We start from the raw sequence: 18,123 nt of genomic DNA, 5'->3' as shown, positions 1-18,123 counted from the left end.
ATGCGTGGGAGAATCTCAAGCTTTCAGGAACAACATGATGAATCTATCCCTGAGGCATTGGAATGCTTCCAAGAATACATTGCGTAATGTCCTCATCATGGGATGGAGAATTGGCTACTCATGCGGACTTTTTACCATGGGTTGACCAATAGTACCCATGAGACTATAGAGGTGTATTCTTGTCACTCACCATACCAGTTGCACGAGCTCTTATGGAGAAGATAGCTTCGAACCAAGGTTAGAATGAAGAACGTGTTCAAACCCGCAAGAGAGGTGGAGGTATGCATCAACTCAAGGAGGTAGACATGCTATCTGCTAAGATGGACCTGCTGATGAAGAAGCTCGAAGATCGAGCCAATGAGAAGCAAGAGGTCATGCATATTCATGATTCTCGCATGACATATGAAGTGTGTGGAAACACTGAGCATTTAGGGAACTTCTGTCCTGAAACCCAAGAGGATGTGAACTTTGTCAACAACAACAACTACTTTCATCCTCAGCATAATCAAGGATGGTAATGGAAATGGGGATCCTGATCTTCCGTTAGGTAGAGGTAACTATCGTTGTGGCAGAGAATGACACACTGATCCAGCTTCAAATCGAAAGATCGAACCCTGCAATCTTAGCACTACAGCTCATCTGGTTATCAACCAAGTCACGGACCAGGTTGACCTCACCAAGAAGGCTAATCCCTGCCTGCGCAACGAAGAACACAAGCAAGAATAAGAAAGAACACAACCAAATTACAGATGAATGATTAATCTCACAAAGTTGGGGTCTCACAAATCGATGAACGATGAAACTGTTCTTGACAGAATAATCTAAGCAAAACCCAAACCCTAATGGAGGGGCGATGGTTGTTTATGAAGACTCTAGGGTCATGCAAGACCCCTAGACGCGACCCTAATGGGCCCAAACACAATACTTGGTCCAACAGACCAAAAGATGGTGTCGTAGCACCCTGGCAGATTCTGGACGCTAACTTGTGACCACGATTCTTGTTGATTCCGAACAGCTTTTGATGTGAAACCACTTGGATTGGCTTCCTTATCAAATTAGCTATCCATCCATATGTGGATCATCAAAAACAGAGTCCGAATGCGTCCTGGGTGACCAATTTAAGGCAGACTAGTCCTGGAGGCCAAGGTAGACTCGAAATCATGTTGGACCGGGCCTCCGGTTCCTGTTGGACGTCCTTGCTGGTCATCTTCGCCTCCACCATGTCCTCTAAGTCCTTCATGACCCTCTCCAATGTTCCTAAGCAAGATAACATCATTAGGTAGTAGTCTATTCTCAAAAGTATAAAAAGGATCGCTTAAGAACAAGCTCACCTCTAAATTAAGTTGACGCATTCGAGCCCGGGTCATTGGACCTTGCATGACGGTTGGAGGATCAGCGGGTACATCCGAAGAAGTGATGTCCTCATCAGATGGAATCATCAATAGAGACCAAACTACCAAGGTAACTATCAAGGTAATAATTTCAATAATTTCAATCAACCACCCTTGAGAGAATTAATTACTGGCCAATCCAAACTTATGGAGGGATTATCTAGAAAGGTAGCTACCAATGATAAAATTCTAGAGAACATAAATAATAGAATGGATAGCTTTGCTTCTGCCATTAAAAATCAACATAACTTTAATAAAATGATAGAATCACAAATAGCTCAGCTGACAGCTACTATTCCTCCATCTGATAAAGGTAAGATTCTAGGGCAGTCGGATGATCTAGAAACTGTAAAAATCTTATCGATATTCACAATACAGCATATTACTATATACAACCATCGATGAAAAGGTGGATAGACTATACCTTGCCTGAAAAGAAGAGTGATCTAGGGAGACCTGTCATCCCCATCGCCATTGGACCTCACATTTTCAAGAAGTTGTCTGTGACTTCAGAGCAAGTGTCAACATCATGCCTAAGGTAATTTATGATCAAATTAATGAAGATATTTTGTTGTACACAAATATGCATTTGCAGCTTGCAGATTAGTCACTCTGTTACCCTAAGGGAGTTCTTGAAGATGCCATTGTTTGAGTGGGACAATCATATGTTCCCATAGACTTTGTGGTTTTGGAAATAGGTGGAGATGTAAGTGCACCCATTATTTTGGGCTGACCTTTTCTAAGCATCGCAAAAGCCATCATCTACGCGGATACTGCCAAGATCTGCTTCACAATCAAAGATAAGAAGGAAAAGTTTTCTTTCAAGAACTACATCTTGCGATCTCCTGGATATCCACAAATGCCATACCTACCCGAAGAGACAATAGTAACCAAGAAGAAGAAGAACATGAGAAGGAGGAAGAACAAGGCCAGACAGCCTCAAGAAGAATCAGTTAACATAATCAACACACTTCGATCGGAGTATGACCACCTCCTCGCTTCACCATTCCTTGCTAAGAAGGATGATTTAGGAGTACCCACGATCAAGTGTACCATTGGACAAAGAATATTCCACAAAACCTTCTGCGACATTGGATCAGGTGTCACTATAATGTCCAAGGTAACATATGAATACTTATTCGGTGATGAACCTTAGTTCTCTACATATATGCAATTGCAGATGGTGGACCAATCAATCTAATTTCTAGAGGAATAGCAAAAGATGTTATGGTAAGAATACATGATCAGTTTGCCCCTGCCGATTTTATGGTTCTAGACATGGGTGAAGAAGAAGATGATACGCCCATCGTCCTAGGAAGACCGTTCCTCAACACAACCAACACAATCATCTACGTCGGATCTGGACAAGTCCACTTTCAATTCCCTAGAGAAAAGGTATGTTGTTATTTTAATAGTTGTACCACTTATGAGCTACCAAAGAAGACCCACTCCAGGAGGAGACCCCGATCATCCCAACGTTGAAAGAATCAATCCTCAAAGAATGAATGGGAGAAAGATGAGGAACCTGAAGAACCTATGAAAGATGAACCTACTCCGCTTAAGTCAAGTCCACAGACCAAGGAGGTATGGAAAGAGAAGGTGACATCATCTCAGAGACACCATCATAAGATGTGCAGCCATCTAGGTCTCCATCGTTGAGATCGGATAATGCACCTGAAGAGTAAGGAACTTTTCTCCAGCCAAGTCCTGTCCGAAGGACTCAAAAATCAAACCTTAGCCGTGAGGTAACATCGGTAGTTATCCATATTTACTTTCTAGCATTGCTTGAATTCTTTTCACTTTAAGCATATTCATTTTTCTGCATTGCATCATTTCATCATAAAGCCTAAGCCCCATGTGAAAAAATATTCTCGATGTGTAAAAGCCCAAGGGAATAGTCACTGTGGTGGCATAAAAAAATAATAATATATATCATGCATGCTTATTTTCTTTCTGCATTATATAAATAAGAAAATTCAAAAAAATATTAAATAGACATCCTGCTAGAAATTTGCCAATTAGGAAATCTATCTAAACCACCAAGGACAACAAATCTCTGAATGGCTGGTCGCTAACCCCTTATCCTAATCTATGCCACGAGTTTTGGTGTTCTTGTTGGAGTATTTTATAGGATGATCAAGAGTAAAGCCATCCATCCGAAGTACATTTGTCCGAACTGCTGCTACACCCGCTGCACGAGGAATACAACTTCTGGATGGATGAGAAAGACCACGACAACATCCAGCATGGGGGAGGAGCATCCCCCATGTATCTAGTTAAGTATTTCTTTCCCTTTTAATTTTATTATTTTTAAGTTTGCTTCATATTTGCTAAAGAAATAAAAAAAGATGCATAACAAACTAAAAGCAAAATAAAAATTTATCTTAGCTATATATATATTAAGGTGTGATCTTAAATTTTGAAAACAAAATAAAAAGTGTATATCTAGTTTTCTATTTTTAGGAGCTGAAAAAATAAACTCTGAGGAAATCTCTTGCAATGGAAATGATGAATAGTTGCTCTATCGTAATTCCTTTCAAGTACCTAGTTTTCAGCCTTGAATTCTCCTGAGTTTTGGACACGACTGTTTTAATATAAGAATTTACTCTGAACTTGAAACTCATGGATAGCATATGCTTGATCTAAGTCTTGGTAATTGATGGAAATATATGAGAAGGTCTGAGCTACTGTTTATCTTGTTTCAAGTGACACTAAAGTTCTAGAGATCTATCTTTCAAAAAACATAAAAATCCTACATGATGAGCTCCTGTATGACAAAGCTTGAATTCCTACCAGAGCCATATATATTTAGATTAGAAAAACTTCAATGTATATGTAGCTTGCATTGCATTGAGTTTAGTCCAGCTTTGTTGACCTTTATGAGAGGTTTGTCATGCTCTTAAAATCAAGATCACGTATACACCACCCAATTATGCACTACTCCTACACTAGGGGTAGGCGCAACAACATGCCATTCCATCTAGATCCACCCACAAATATTTTACTCCTATACTAGGAGTAAACATAAAAAATATTCTTGATAGGATATCCACCAAATAAATGCTCCAAGTGCTTGTTGCTATCTCTAAAAAGTTCTGTTATAGAAAAGAAGCATGTGGCTATGCAAAAGTTATTCATAAAAAAAGAGAGAGAGAAAGAAAAAAGATATGAGAAAAAATGGACAAGTGTCCAAAATATTTAAAACAATGGGTACTTAGATGTCCGTCCGAAAAAAAGAGAAAAGATGAATAAGATAGTCCATGTTTTCTTGCAAATTTGTTTTTAAGTTTCAAGAGAGAGATATATTTTCAAGGAGACCAGTAGAAATAGGTTAGCCACCATATATATCCACCACATACATTCACACATATGCACATCTTGATTTGATTGTATGACACAATTCTCTTTGGATCTAAGATTTGACTTTACAATATAGGTATTACGAGTATGCTCTTTTATGCTTTCTCCACTCCTATGAGCTCCACATAAGCTTTAGTTGTAGGAAGAAAGAAAGGCATAACATCACTTTTGCCTTGGTGAGGATTCACAAATATCACATATACTGAAGGACTTGATAGTGTCATACAATGGAAGCTCTGAGTTTTATTTTGAAAATTTTATAAAAACTCTAGAATAATGGTTGAGCAAAGAACTTGAGACATAGTACTTGACTTGATCGTTCTGTCCTTCAATTGCTCAAGACCCAAATTGTAACATCCTCAATGTTACACCCTAAACAAACTACTAAATTATGTCATGAGCATCATGTTTATGTAATAATGCATGTGATAGAAGGTGTTGATAAGTTTCTTGTAGCCTAAAACGACCAATAAAAATGTTAGATGGAAACTTATTTGATAACTCATGTTATGTCAAGTAGGGTAGAAGACCAATTTTTATTGAGCAAAAGTATTATAGAACATGTGTGTGACACCTAAATAAGGTTTGAAGTACAAACTTTGTAGATGACAACGCAACTCTTGCTGTAGAAAATAATATGACTAGCTAGTATTTCTAATGGCTTGGAAAATGGAACTTGAAGTCAAATTTAACTCAAGACTTGAAAGAAATTTTAAGTTTGAAAACAGTGTGACAATGCCATGTTGGCGAATCAATTCTGGAAAATCTAGCTAAAGGTCAATGCCATGTTTTTGCTCCTTATGGTAGACTGATGTGCCCTCGTTAGCATGGTCGAGGTAGATTAGCTTCAACTGTGTTACGATTGTTTTTAGACATGCTTTAAAATTTATGCACGACCTCACCTCGGGCTGGCTGGTCCAATGTGCACGGTAACCGTGCTCAGGAGTGCGGTGTCACGCGGGGGTGCATGCACTATTGCACACGTGCACCACGCATAACCTTGCTGGCGGCTATCTCATCGCCGCCTGTGCTGTGCGTTGGGCTTAGCGGGTCGCGGCCACCTTGTGTTGAGCCGTGCCTTGGTTCACATGCTCACGAACGTTGCACCGCACCGCTGCACTGTGCCAATATGATGCCACTACGCTACGCCGGTGTAGTCGCTGCGCGGCCGCGCCGCGTGGCGCTGTCGTGGTGCGGTTATCACGTGCGCTCGCTGTCGCCACAAACATGCGCCATCTTGACCGCTGAGCCACGCACGGGGCTGGGCTAAGGCCGCAGCCATTGTTGTTGTGTCTACATGGCAGTCGCCCTACCCTACGATTCAACTACCACAAGCCATACCGCCGTCGCCGCATCTGGGTCAACCGACCCCAGTCATAGGGTGACGGTGATACCTCTCTGCTCGCCCTGACTCGCTAGCCACCATGGGAGATCCCTGCTCGAGTGGGGTTGCTCCAATTCAAAAGCATCATGCCAAATCTCTTGGTCTCGTCGTCCGTGCACGTATGCTCGTACTGCTGCCATCAATCGAGGCTGCCTTGTCTTAATCCGCTCGAGATCACTCGTGTGACCTTCCCACAACCACGCTGAGTGCAGAGCCACCATTCCTCCTTCCAATCACTAGCTTAAGGCTTCAACAGTCTAATTCCTCGCACCGGTGGGTAGCTTAGCAAGTTAGCTAGGTGTCACATTCTCAACGAGCCTAGTCGTGGTCTGTCAATGGTCAATTTCGGTTTCTCCTCACCACCGGTCACGTGCCTTGTCATGACCAGAGGGTTGGGGGTAAGGCTCGTAGGAGTGGTATCAGTTCAATTGGTCGTAACCCTGAACTCGCCTTGACTCCCTCTATTCGGTGCTCACACTATTTTAGCCAAGGAACTCGTCGGCGACGTGGTGACGCATCGGTGTCTAGCTTGGGGCGTCATCGCCGTGCCCGGGCGCACGTGGCTAGACCACCTCAGCTTTTCCTTGCCTCAACCATCACCGCAGCACAAATTTCGATGAGCTACTGATGTTTCTCCGTCATCTCTACCTTTCCGTGAGGGCGTAGGCTCACTAGAACAGTCGCGTCACCACCACGGATAGCTGCTCGCCGCTACAGCCCGCGACAGTGCGTCTCCGAGACCCTAACTACCACCCATCTTGGTGCGTTTATCCATAGATGGCAACTGACCTGCTAAATGGGTCCGCACAGGACTCTGGTAGCTGGCGTGGACGCCCAGTGCCGCCGCTCGCCGCACTGCCATGCACGGGGTGGCTGGGAGTGCACGTAGGGAAATTTGGAAAAATCTAAGGGGTTAAGTGAATTCGCTAGAGAAAGGACGAAATAGTATTAGGACCTAGTTGTGGTTCGAGAAAAGTTCGAGGGTTCATTTGTTAAAGTGTCAGCGCGGGCTCCCCGCCGTGGGCCATCTCGCGCATGGGCCGCGCAGGCCACCGGGCCGAATGGTGGCCACCGGCCCTTTTCCTTTTCTAAACATTTTCTAATTTAGTTTCTAAGATAAACTTGTAAATTCAATATAAAATTGTGTAGTTAACCAAAAATTATGAAACTAATTTTGTTAGGTACCTAAAATCATGATCTATCTGCTAATATATTTTGTTCACATAGTTTTATAATATTTTCAGGAGTTATCTAATTAATTTGAGATGCTTAATATTGTAAGATATAAACTTATAGGAATTTTTGTGATCAATTGGTGATAGTGTTGGCTCTGAAACTTTCATAGTAAATTCCTAACATTATTAGGTGGTCACTGTAATTTTTTAGCTCCATAATAATTAGTTTGTTAAGGTAGCTAAATGAGCCCTAGTTTGAAAATATATATTTAATCAATAAAATGCCGAAACACCTTGGGATTTTAAAACTAGAACATTTCTCGGAGACGAAGCCTTGCTCGACAACGTGGTACGTAGCCTAGTACGTTAGTCGTTAGATCTAGCTCGTTAGCTTTCGGAGCGTAATCGTATTTTAGAGTTGTAGTTGCCATTGATTATTTACGTCTCTACGTTGCATCCACGTATATCACAATAGGAACAACGATGGATCATGGAGTCGACTGAAGTAGCGGAAAAGATGGTGCCTTGATGATTGTGTCACCAATGGAATGCTAACTTTTGGTTATATCTTACCCAGGCAAGCCTCGGTGCATAACCCATATTATTCTACACTTTAATATATATATATATATATATATCCTATGAGTCCTACTAGTATGTCAGGATCGTGTAGATTGCTATGCTATAGGATTCAGTAGAAGTTAAGTGATTACCTGTCACTTGTGAGAGATAGGAAAGATATTGTTGTTGTTATTATATTACTATCACATGGAATATATATGGATGATAATTGGAGACCGGGCGGAATGATACTTTGGATCTGGACTTAGTTAGGCATTCGAGCAAGGCTCGGATTGCATTTGTTCCGCCTATGTCAATTGAGGACCATCCGTTGCAGTGGATGGTAGTCAGGTCACAAGCTTATTATCTTGAGCACATACTTGCTTATAGGAGCAGGAAGGCTCGTTATGCTCTTATCGCGGGTTCTGGCTCTTTCCGGACCGACTGATTGAAGGTGGGGAAATATGGAGGTCTAAGCACCATACTGAGACCGGGTCTCAAGTGTGGGGGTTTGGAGTCGAAGTTTGGACGGGGACCTAGATCCTATGATAGGAGTGGAATGTATTGGTCTTGTTTGTGCCTGGGGTACAAACGGGCATGTGTTTCGGGGTACCCAGTTGGGATACATTGATTCATGAATCGCTATTTTTGTGAGACGGTATCGACTTGGCTATGGTCTAGTACCGTAGTAAGAACTGGAACTTGAAAGGTGATAAAATGGTTCTGATTGCTTACCACCTGCTTGAAAGTAGCCTAGGAGCTTCACAAAGAATGGATAGTTAATGAACTAAGTGATGAGGACATCACTCCTTTAGATGCATCCGCTGATCCTCCAACCGTCATGCAAGGTCCAATGACCCGGGCTCGAATGCGTCAACTCAATTTAGAGGTGAGCTCGTTCTTAAGCGATTCTTTTCATACTTTTGAGAATAGACTACTACCTAATGATGTTATCTTGCTTAGGAACATTGGAGAGGGTCATGAAGGACTTAGAGGATGTGGTGGAGGTGATGATGACCAGCAAGGACATCCAATAGAAACCGGAGTCCTGATCCAACATGATTTCGAGTCCGCCTCGGCCTCCAGGACCAGTCTGCCTTAAACTGGTCACCTAGGACGCATCCGGACTACATTTTTGACAATCCACATATGGTTGGAAAGCTAATTTGATAAGGAAGCCAATTCAAGTGGTCTCACATCAAAAGGCCTCCAGAATCAACGGGAATCGTCGAAACAAGTCAGCGTCCAGAATCTGCCAGGGTGCTGCGCCACTGTCTTTTGGTCCGATGGACCGTGTATCGTGTTTGGGCCCATTAGGGGGCGTGTCCAGGGTAGGCGACGACCCTAAGACCTTTATAATCATACGCTGCCACCGTCATTAGGTTTTGGGTTTTGCTTAGATTATTCTGTCAAGAACAGTTTCACCGTTCATCGGTTTGTGAGACCCCAACTTCGTGAGATTAATCATTCATCTGCAATTTAGTTGCTTTCTTTCTTGTTCTTGCTTGTGTTCTTCGTTGCGTAGGCAGGGATTAGCCTTATTGGTGAGGTCAACTAGATTCGTATCTCGGTTGATAACCAGAGGAGTTGTGGTGCTAAGATTGCAGGGTTCAATCTTTCGATCTGAAGCCGAATCTGTGTGTCATTCTCCGCCACAACGATAGTTACCTCTACCTGACGGAAGATCGGGACCCTGTTCCCATTACTAAGGATGACTGCTAATAAAATTTAATATAAGGACGCACATTTAGTAATGCTTCCGCAGATGCAATAACCCACAAGCCAAATAAGCCTTGCATATCCTTAGAGTCTTTTATTTTCCTCCTGTCGGATAAGTCTTGCTGAGTACAATCGGGTACTTAGGATTTGATTCCGTTGTTGCAGGTGATCAGAGGATACTTAGAGCTGACTCTTATTTGTGGAAACCTCTTGGTGGGCTCAGAGAGGATTCCTTCATGCTATAACCGTAGTGTTTATTTAAAACCCTCACTAGAGGTTTTTATAAGAAAAGATGTAAAATCTGCTAGCATCTCTTGTATATAAATGTCCACTATGTTAATACTCTATCATGGCATTAAATTAATCTTTGTTTCCTCTATGACTCAGATAACATTGTTATGTTCCGCTGTTATAATCAATTGAGGTAATATTATGCTACTATAATAAAGTGATGTAAGAAATGGCTAAAGATGTTGTAAGCTTTATTATCCCATTTATGATCCTAATGAAAAATGTGGATTTTTTAGTTCTCTCTTGGGGTGTGCTCAACGGAACTGCGTAGTTTAGTGTCTTCTCTTGAGTACTTAGTGTTTAATGGAAGACAAGTACTCCTAGAAGGCATTAGATTAGGCGGTTCTATCACACAAGTGAAGGCTAAGAAGCCCCATGGATGAAAATAATATGGGTAAGTTTGAAAGTCAGATCGGTTCATTCTAAATCTAGAGGAGAATTCTTGTTTGAACGCATGTGTACTTTTGAGGAGTTGTGTCGATGTTTTCAAAATCCTTAAACTTCTGATCCATTTACAAAGTTTAGCTTTGCTAAGGGACTAGCAAAGGTTAAGCTTGGGGGAGTTTGTTGACGGTAGTTAACAACCATTATAAACCATCAATATAACATATATAAGGGCATGAATATAATCACCAACGAAGGTCTATGGGTTTAAACTAACAAATTCCATGAGTTTTAGTGAATCTGTATATTCTGTAGGGTTTATTCAGAAAACCATCAAGGTGGACCTACATGTTAGATTTAACCACGCTTATCCGCAGTGAAACAGACACCAAAAGATTCTAGAACACTTGAGAGGACTCCACACCGAGGCAGAGGGGTAGAGGCTACCAAGTGGGGAAGGCTAGCCCCACCTACAGGCCGCCCGACCTCCTAGGCCCACATGTCAGCCCCTCCTTTGAATGTCGGTTCTCCACCGTCTCTTAGGTTGTATCTAAGTTTTCTTTTAAGTCAGTTTGATCCAAGGGCTCATGTTGGACGCTACAATGGTATAATTATCTGTGCACTTGTAGATTCCTTTCATATATTCATATCTATTCTTCCTAGTCACATAAATTAATAAATAACTACTTATAGTATTATCTAGTAGTAATGCTATGTAGTACCAACAAGCATCTCTAGCATCATCACTAGGGATGACAACTTAGTAAAGTAATGTTAGAAGATATAGGTTTATAATAGGTGGCTATTAAAATAAGTGACAGGTTAATAAATACCAACAAGCATTTCTGGCGTTGTCGTTGGGGACTAGATTTAAAACTCTATTCTTAGTAGCAATGCTAAGAAATGTTAACATGGACTTATTTAGACTAACCACATACACTAGCATTGGTGGAAGCAAATATGGATTTGTGATTGTGGATGATTTTACTCGATACACTCGGGTGTTCTTTCTTGTTGACAAGAGTGATGTATTTGCAACCTTCAAGACATTCATCAAGAGAATTCACAATAAGTTTGAAACAACCATCAAGAAAGTGAGAAGTGACAATGGAAGTGAATTCAAAAACACAAGAGTTGATGATTTGTGTGATGAGTTTGGGATTAGACATCAATTCTTGGCCAAGTATACTCTATAATCAAATGGCCTAGTTGAAGGAAAAATAGAACTTTGATTGGCATGGCAAGATCAATGTTGAGTGAATACAATGTGAGTCATTCATTTTGGGCTGAAGCAATCAACATGGCTTGCTACTATAGCAACTGACTCTATTGTCACCCCATGATGGAGAAGACACCATATGAGCTCTTGAATGGAAGAAAGCCCAACATTGCATATTTTCAGGTTTTTGGTTGCAAATGCTACATATTGAAGAAAGGCACAAGATTAAGCAAGTTTGAGAAGAAATATGATGAAGGTTTCTTGCTTGGTTACTCCACTACTAGCAAGGCTTATAGAGTTTGGAATTTAGCTAGTGGTACTCTTGAGGAGGTTCATGATATAGAATTTGATAAAACCAATGGTTCCTAAGAGGAAGATGAGAATCTAGATGATGTGAGAGGCACTCAATTGGTCAATGCAATGAAGAATATGGACATTAGTGACATAAGGCCTAGAGAGGTGATTGAAGTTGAAGATAAAAAAGATCAAGTGCTCTCTAACTCAAATGTGCAAGTTGATACAAGTCAAGCTAGTTCATCATCTCAAGTGCAAAATCAACAAGTGGCTAGTTCATCATCTCAACCATGTGATCAATCAAATGCCTGCAATCAAGTGCAAGTGCTTCAACCAACTAATATTGCAAGAGATCATCCATTGGATTCTATATTGGTGATATCTCAAGAGGTGTACAAACAAGATCAAGATTGGTATCATTTTATGAACACTTCTCATTTGTGTCTTCCATTCAATCTAAGAAGATAGATGAAGCTTTTATTGGATGTTGATTGGGTGAATGCTATACATGAAGAGCTAAATAACTTTACAAGAAATCAAGTATGGGAGTTAGTTGAGAGACCTAAGGATCATAATGTGATTGGAACTAAATGGGTCTTTGACAACAATCTAGATCAAGATGGGATAGTTGTAAGGAACAAAGCAAGATTAGTGGCTCAAGGTTACACTCAAGTTAAAGGTCTTGACTTTAGAGAAACATATGCCCCGATTGCGAGATTGGAAGCAATTATGATCTTGTTAGCTTATGCTTGTGCCCACAACATCAAGTTGTACCAAATGGATGTGAAAAGTGCATTTCTAAATGGGTACATCAATGAGCTTGTGTATGTTGAGCAACCTCCCAGTTTTGAAGATGAGAAGAAACCTAACCATGTCTACAAGTTGAGAAAGGCTTTGTATGGTTTGAAGCAAGCACCAAGAGCATGGTATGAGAGATTGAGGGATTTCCTACTCTCTAAGAGGTTCAAGATGGGCAAGGTTGACACCAATCCCTTCACCAAGAAGCTAGGCAGTGACTTGTTTATGTTGCAAATCTATATTGATGACATTATTTTTGGATCAACCAATCAAGATTTTTGTGAGGAGTTTAGAAAGATGATGGCAAGTGAATTTGAGATGTCTATGATTGGAGATCTTAGTTACTTCCTTGGTCTACAAATCAAGCAATTGAAGAGTGGCATATTTGCGAGTCAAGGCAAGTACATCAAAGACATGCTCAAGAAGTTTGGCATGGATGATGCTAAAGCAATTAGTACACCAATGGGGACAAATGGAGGCTTGGATAGTAATGCTAGTGGCAACATGGTGGATCAAAAGATGTATCAGTCTATGATTGGAAGCCTACTCTATGTGACCGCATCAAGGCCGGATGTGATGTTTAGTGTATACATGTGTGCTAGATTTTAAGCCTCACCAAGAGAGAGTCACTTGAAGGCAACAAAGGGAATATTGAGATACTTGAAGCATACATAAAATGTTGAATTGTGGTATCCCAAAGGAGCAAGGTTTGAGTTGATTGGATATTTGGACTCTGATTATGTGGGATGCAAAGTTAAGAAAAAGAGCACATTGGGCACATGTCAACTATTGGGAAGATCACTTGTGTCTTGGTCATCAAAGAAGCAAAATAGTGTAGCACTTTCAATCACCTAAGCGGAGTACATCTCGGCCGGTAGTTGTTGTGCTCAATTACTTTTGATAAAGGCTACTTTGAGTGACTTTGGAATCAAACTCAAACAAGTGCCATTGCTATGTGATAATGAGAGTGTCGTGAAGCTCACCAACAACCATTGTTCGCCTAAATGCCCGTTTAGCCCATTTAGACACCATTTAAACGCTACACGGTGGTACGCCGTTTTCGTTTAATCCGTTGTTTTGACCATTTTCCCATTTAAACACCTATTTCGCCCGAATAATGGGCTAAACGGTAGATGACCGACTGTTTACCGTTTAGCGTTTAGGATAACACTGCCAACAACCCGGTTCAACATTCAAGAACAAAACACATAGATGTCTGCCATCATTTCATAAGAGATCACCAACAAAAAGAGGATATTTGCATTGAGAGTGTGGGCACCGATGATCAACTTGCCGATATCTTCACCAAGCCACTTGATGAGAAGAGGTTTTGCAAGTTAAGGAATGAATTGAACATACTTGAGTTCTCAAATATGTGTTGATGCACTCCCATTATATGACATGCCTCTCCTTCGAACTAAGCAAGGTAAAGTTGATTGCCATGTCATTCATCTATTGCTAAGGACTTGTTTAGTGCATCTAGTCATTCCTATCATGTCTTAGGCTCATTTATGAAAATCAAATAAATTTGATGCTTGTATGGTATCACTATTGCTTGTATGCTTGAAATAATCTAGTGGTAGCATATGACATGTTTGTGGGCTAGTGAACCTAGTGTGTAATCTAAAAATGAGCTATAAGTGTTTAACTCAACATGGTGCATGATAACCCTTATTTGGAGGTGTGAAGAAGCTTACCCTTGGATCAAACCGAGTTAAATATCTTTTGCAAGTGATCTAGATTGAACCAAATTAGAAAAATGATCCTTATTTCACATGGTTTCACCCCAACTTATCAAAAATTTGTGCTCACCTTTTGTCCTAATTGTTGACAAAGCGGGAGAGAATTCACAAAGATAGTAAGAGATAGGGGGAGTAAACAAATGAAATGATATTGTAAGGGGGATGAATTAAAATTTTGAAGCACACAAGTAGGGAGAGCAAGCTCATAAACTTGTATGTTGCATTTATATGTGCATTACATATGTTTGTTTGCATGGCACAAGTTCTAAATTCCCTATCCACGCTTGTGTAGTGTATGCTAGATCAAAGAAAATGTATGATAAAATGAAAAACTAGCATGCATAGGATAGCTAGACACTTGAATTGTTCTTACAAGTAGTACTAGAACCTTGCTTATAATTTTGATCTCACGAGGTATCTAGTTCTTTGTTGTTTTTCAAGTGGTATCTAGAAAATCATGGTGCTAAGGATGGTGTTCAAATGGCAACTCCGATTGGTATCATGCTTCAAAGGTCCATTCTTTACACCTTAGCATCATTTGGTAGCTATTACTCTCCCAAACTTCTAATCCATGCATATGTGCAAAGCTTTCAAATCCAAACTCTTAGCACATATGTAGGGGGAGCTAATACTACCAAATTGGGTTGATAAAACTTGTCCATAATCTTTACACATGATAATATGCTTGGGCAAGCAACATGAACCCAAAAAGATTTAATTGAATATCTTTGTAAATAGGTTGTCATCAATTACTAAAAAGAGTGAGATTGAAAGCCCTAGTTTGGTTTTGGATAATTGATGAAACCTAGCACTAACATTTGTCATGAGTTGTGAAATGAGCTAGGTTGGTGCAATCCAAGTGTGGAGCATGGTCACGAAGTCCATGGAGATGGACATATGTTGAAGATGATCAGCTCAACATGGAAAAGAAGAAAGAGAAAAACAAAAACCGAGATGATCAAGGCAAAGGTATAAGATAGGTTTTTGTTTTACGCTCAAGACACCATAGAGGGTGTGAGCGACTTAGGATCGATAGCCGTACTATAAAGAGAGGAAATCTTTGGCTAAACTGTTTATCGAGTGCCACTAGGTGACATGATTCTTGCATATGTATTTAGAAACCTAGTGTGCTAACCTTGACCCTTGTAAAATGCTTTGAAAAATGCTAACACACATACACACAAGTTCTACACTTTGTGGTTAGCAAGTTGGAAGCAAGGGCAAAGCAGTTGAGGAGATAGAAAAAGAAAAGGCAGTGTTGGTCACTGATCGAATGCTACACCAGACACGGGACATGACCCTAGGCAGCGTCCGATCATTTATAGTGAGGTGGTGCAGTTCTGGTCGAGAAGGCCTGCGAGCGACCGGGCTTTGGGATCTAACGCGGGCGCTGCGTCCGGTCAGTTGGCGCAGAGGAGAAGCAGCCTGGGTGGCGCGATCGGATGCTGGGGAGAGTCGCGTGACCTGACACGGTGAAGACACGGTTCATGCATCAGGTTAGTGGCTGAGGCGTGCGCGCGACAGAGAGAGAGAGCAACTAGACGCTATGGCGCGTCAGGTCATCTTTGACCGGGCGCGTCCGGTCGTTAAAAAGCCACTCTAGGAGCTTACTAATGTTGACCTGATGCGGAGTGTCTCAGAGTCCGATCGTTAGAACAGCGTGTTCGGTTATTGGGTTGACTCGACATTGAGTGTTTTTCGACCGTTGTGATCTAGCGCATGAAATTCAAAGGAGCGCCATGTGGACGGCCAGGAACGACCGAACGCTGGGGTATGTCCGGTCAGTGCATCCGGTCATCCCAAGAGTGCCCAACGGCTCTTTGAGTCTTAGGGCTCTATAAATAGAAGGTACCAGCTTGGGGTTCACTCTCTTGGCACTTGGACATACTTGACATCCTTGTGAGCCTAAGCAAACATCTCCCACTCATCTCCATCACTGATTCATCATCATAGTTAGATTGAGAGTGATTCCTAGTGCATTTGCTTGAGTGATTGCATCTAGTGGCACTTGAGGGTCATTGTGGCTACGGAGTTCTTGTTACTCTTGGTGGTTGCCGCCACCTAGACGGCTTGGAGTAGTGGAGGAGCTTCAACACCTTCCCCGGCGGAGAGCCAAAAGGTAACTCTAATGGATTGCTCATGTCATTGAGTTACCTCACTTGTGGGTATGTTCTTGCGGTGTCCAATTGTGTGGACAAGGTTCATGCAACACCTCTTAGCCGCCGCACCACCAAGTATTGGTCGACACAACGGGGACTAGCTTGCCGGCAAGCACGTGAACCTCAGGAGAAAAATTGGTTATCTCTTGCCCTTTGGTATTCTCTCGGTGATTGAATTTGTATTCATCTTGTGATTGGTTCACTCCTCTACGCAGTGGTATAATCACCCTACTCACTCGTTTACATTCCCGTAAACTTGTTGTAGCAAACTCTTTAGTGTAGCTAGAATTGAGAGCTTGCTTTGTAGCTTAAGATCATCTAGTGGAGCTCCTTAGTGTAGCAAGTGTGAGAGCTCTTAGTGAGTAGTGACTTATCCATTTGTGTGCCTAGTGATTATACTAACTAGAATTGTTGGATAGGTGACTTGCAACCCTTGTAGTGCTAGAGCAAGTTTACATTTTTCTATTTGTCAATATAATCAAATTACTCTAGTGATCTTGTAGATTTTTAAATAGACTATTCACCCTCCTCTAGCCATATTAGGACCTTTCATGACTGCACTGTTGTTCTATCTGACGTTTATTATCCTACCAGTCCACTTGTGTTGCACCATGTTCTAGAGATTGCATCTCATTTGCATGCGTGTGAAAGAGATCAAAATCTGTTACATGTTGTGTATCCTATGAAGCTTAAATTCCTTAAATACTAATAGGACATACCTCTGTTATATTCATATGTATTCATTCTTGATCCTAAGCTAAGATGAGAGGTTTCTTTAATGTTCTCCCAATACTTGAACAAAACACTGGCCATCAGTACAATTCATACTGCAATGATGTGAAAACTGAATTATATAAATTATTTAACAAATATGAAAGCAAGTTTGGTGTAGCTAGGTCTTAAAGGGTTGCACAGCCATCAAAACAAACAGGTAAGAGAAAATAGGTTTGGGAAAGAATATTTGTAGGAACAAGTGTTGTTGGTCCTTCCCCTGCCACCACTTCATCTTCTTCTACCTCTATTGTTTCTGAACTCTCAGTCTATTTAGACAGTGACTGTATCACTTCTTATGAGAATGATTTTGACATACTTCTCTGGTGGCATGACCATAAACTAACCTATCCAATTCGATCTATAATGACCAGAGATATTATGTCAGTTCTTGTGTCTACTATATCTTCAGAATCTTGTTTCAGCTTGTCGGGCAGGATCATTAAAGAGCGGCGCCAGCGTTTGTTACCTAAAACTGTTGAGATGTTGACTTGCTTGAAGGACTGGAAGTTTGGGGAAAAGAGGGAACATGTTGTTGACAACAAAGAGCTCGAAGAATCATTCAAGAACTTGTATCTTGATGTTGATGAAAGTGTTGCTGCTGCTGGTGGCTGAGAGAGTGAGAGTGACTGAAAGATGAGAGTTGCTTTTGTGTGAGACTGTGAGTTGAGTGAAACTTGTCACTTGTATCTTTTGCATTTGAACAATGGTTTGTAACTTAATGAATACAATTTAGAGCTGGTTGCACTCTTTTTTCTGTCTAGGGTTTCTCACAAGGGTGAGTTTTATCTAGACAAATTTTTAATAAGGCAGCATTGCACAAACAGCTCAATATTTATGTTATCTCTTCTCTTATGCTTATGCCTTTGATTTGA

At 41.1% G+C, this 18,123-nt stretch overlaps 1 non-coding gene across 1 annotated transcript; it reads right to left on the bottom strand.

Annotated features, from left to right (window-relative positions):
- On the bottom strand, positions 1 to 104 carry LOC136541010 (small nucleolar RNA R71). Its single transcript, XR_010780126.1, has one exon. It is a non-coding gene; the product is annotated as a small nucleolar RNA R71 (small nucleolar RNA).
- Positions 105 to 18,123: the final 18,019 nt, after the last annotated feature.

This window comes from Miscanthus floridulus, chromosome 2, assembly GCF_019320115.1.
Source record: "Miscanthus floridulus cultivar M001 chromosome 2, ASM1932011v1, whole genome shotgun sequence".
Taxonomy (NCBI): domain Eukaryota; kingdom Viridiplantae; phylum Streptophyta; class Magnoliopsida; order Poales; family Poaceae; genus Miscanthus; species Miscanthus floridulus.
This window is presented reverse-complemented; position numbering and strand designations above follow the sequence as displayed.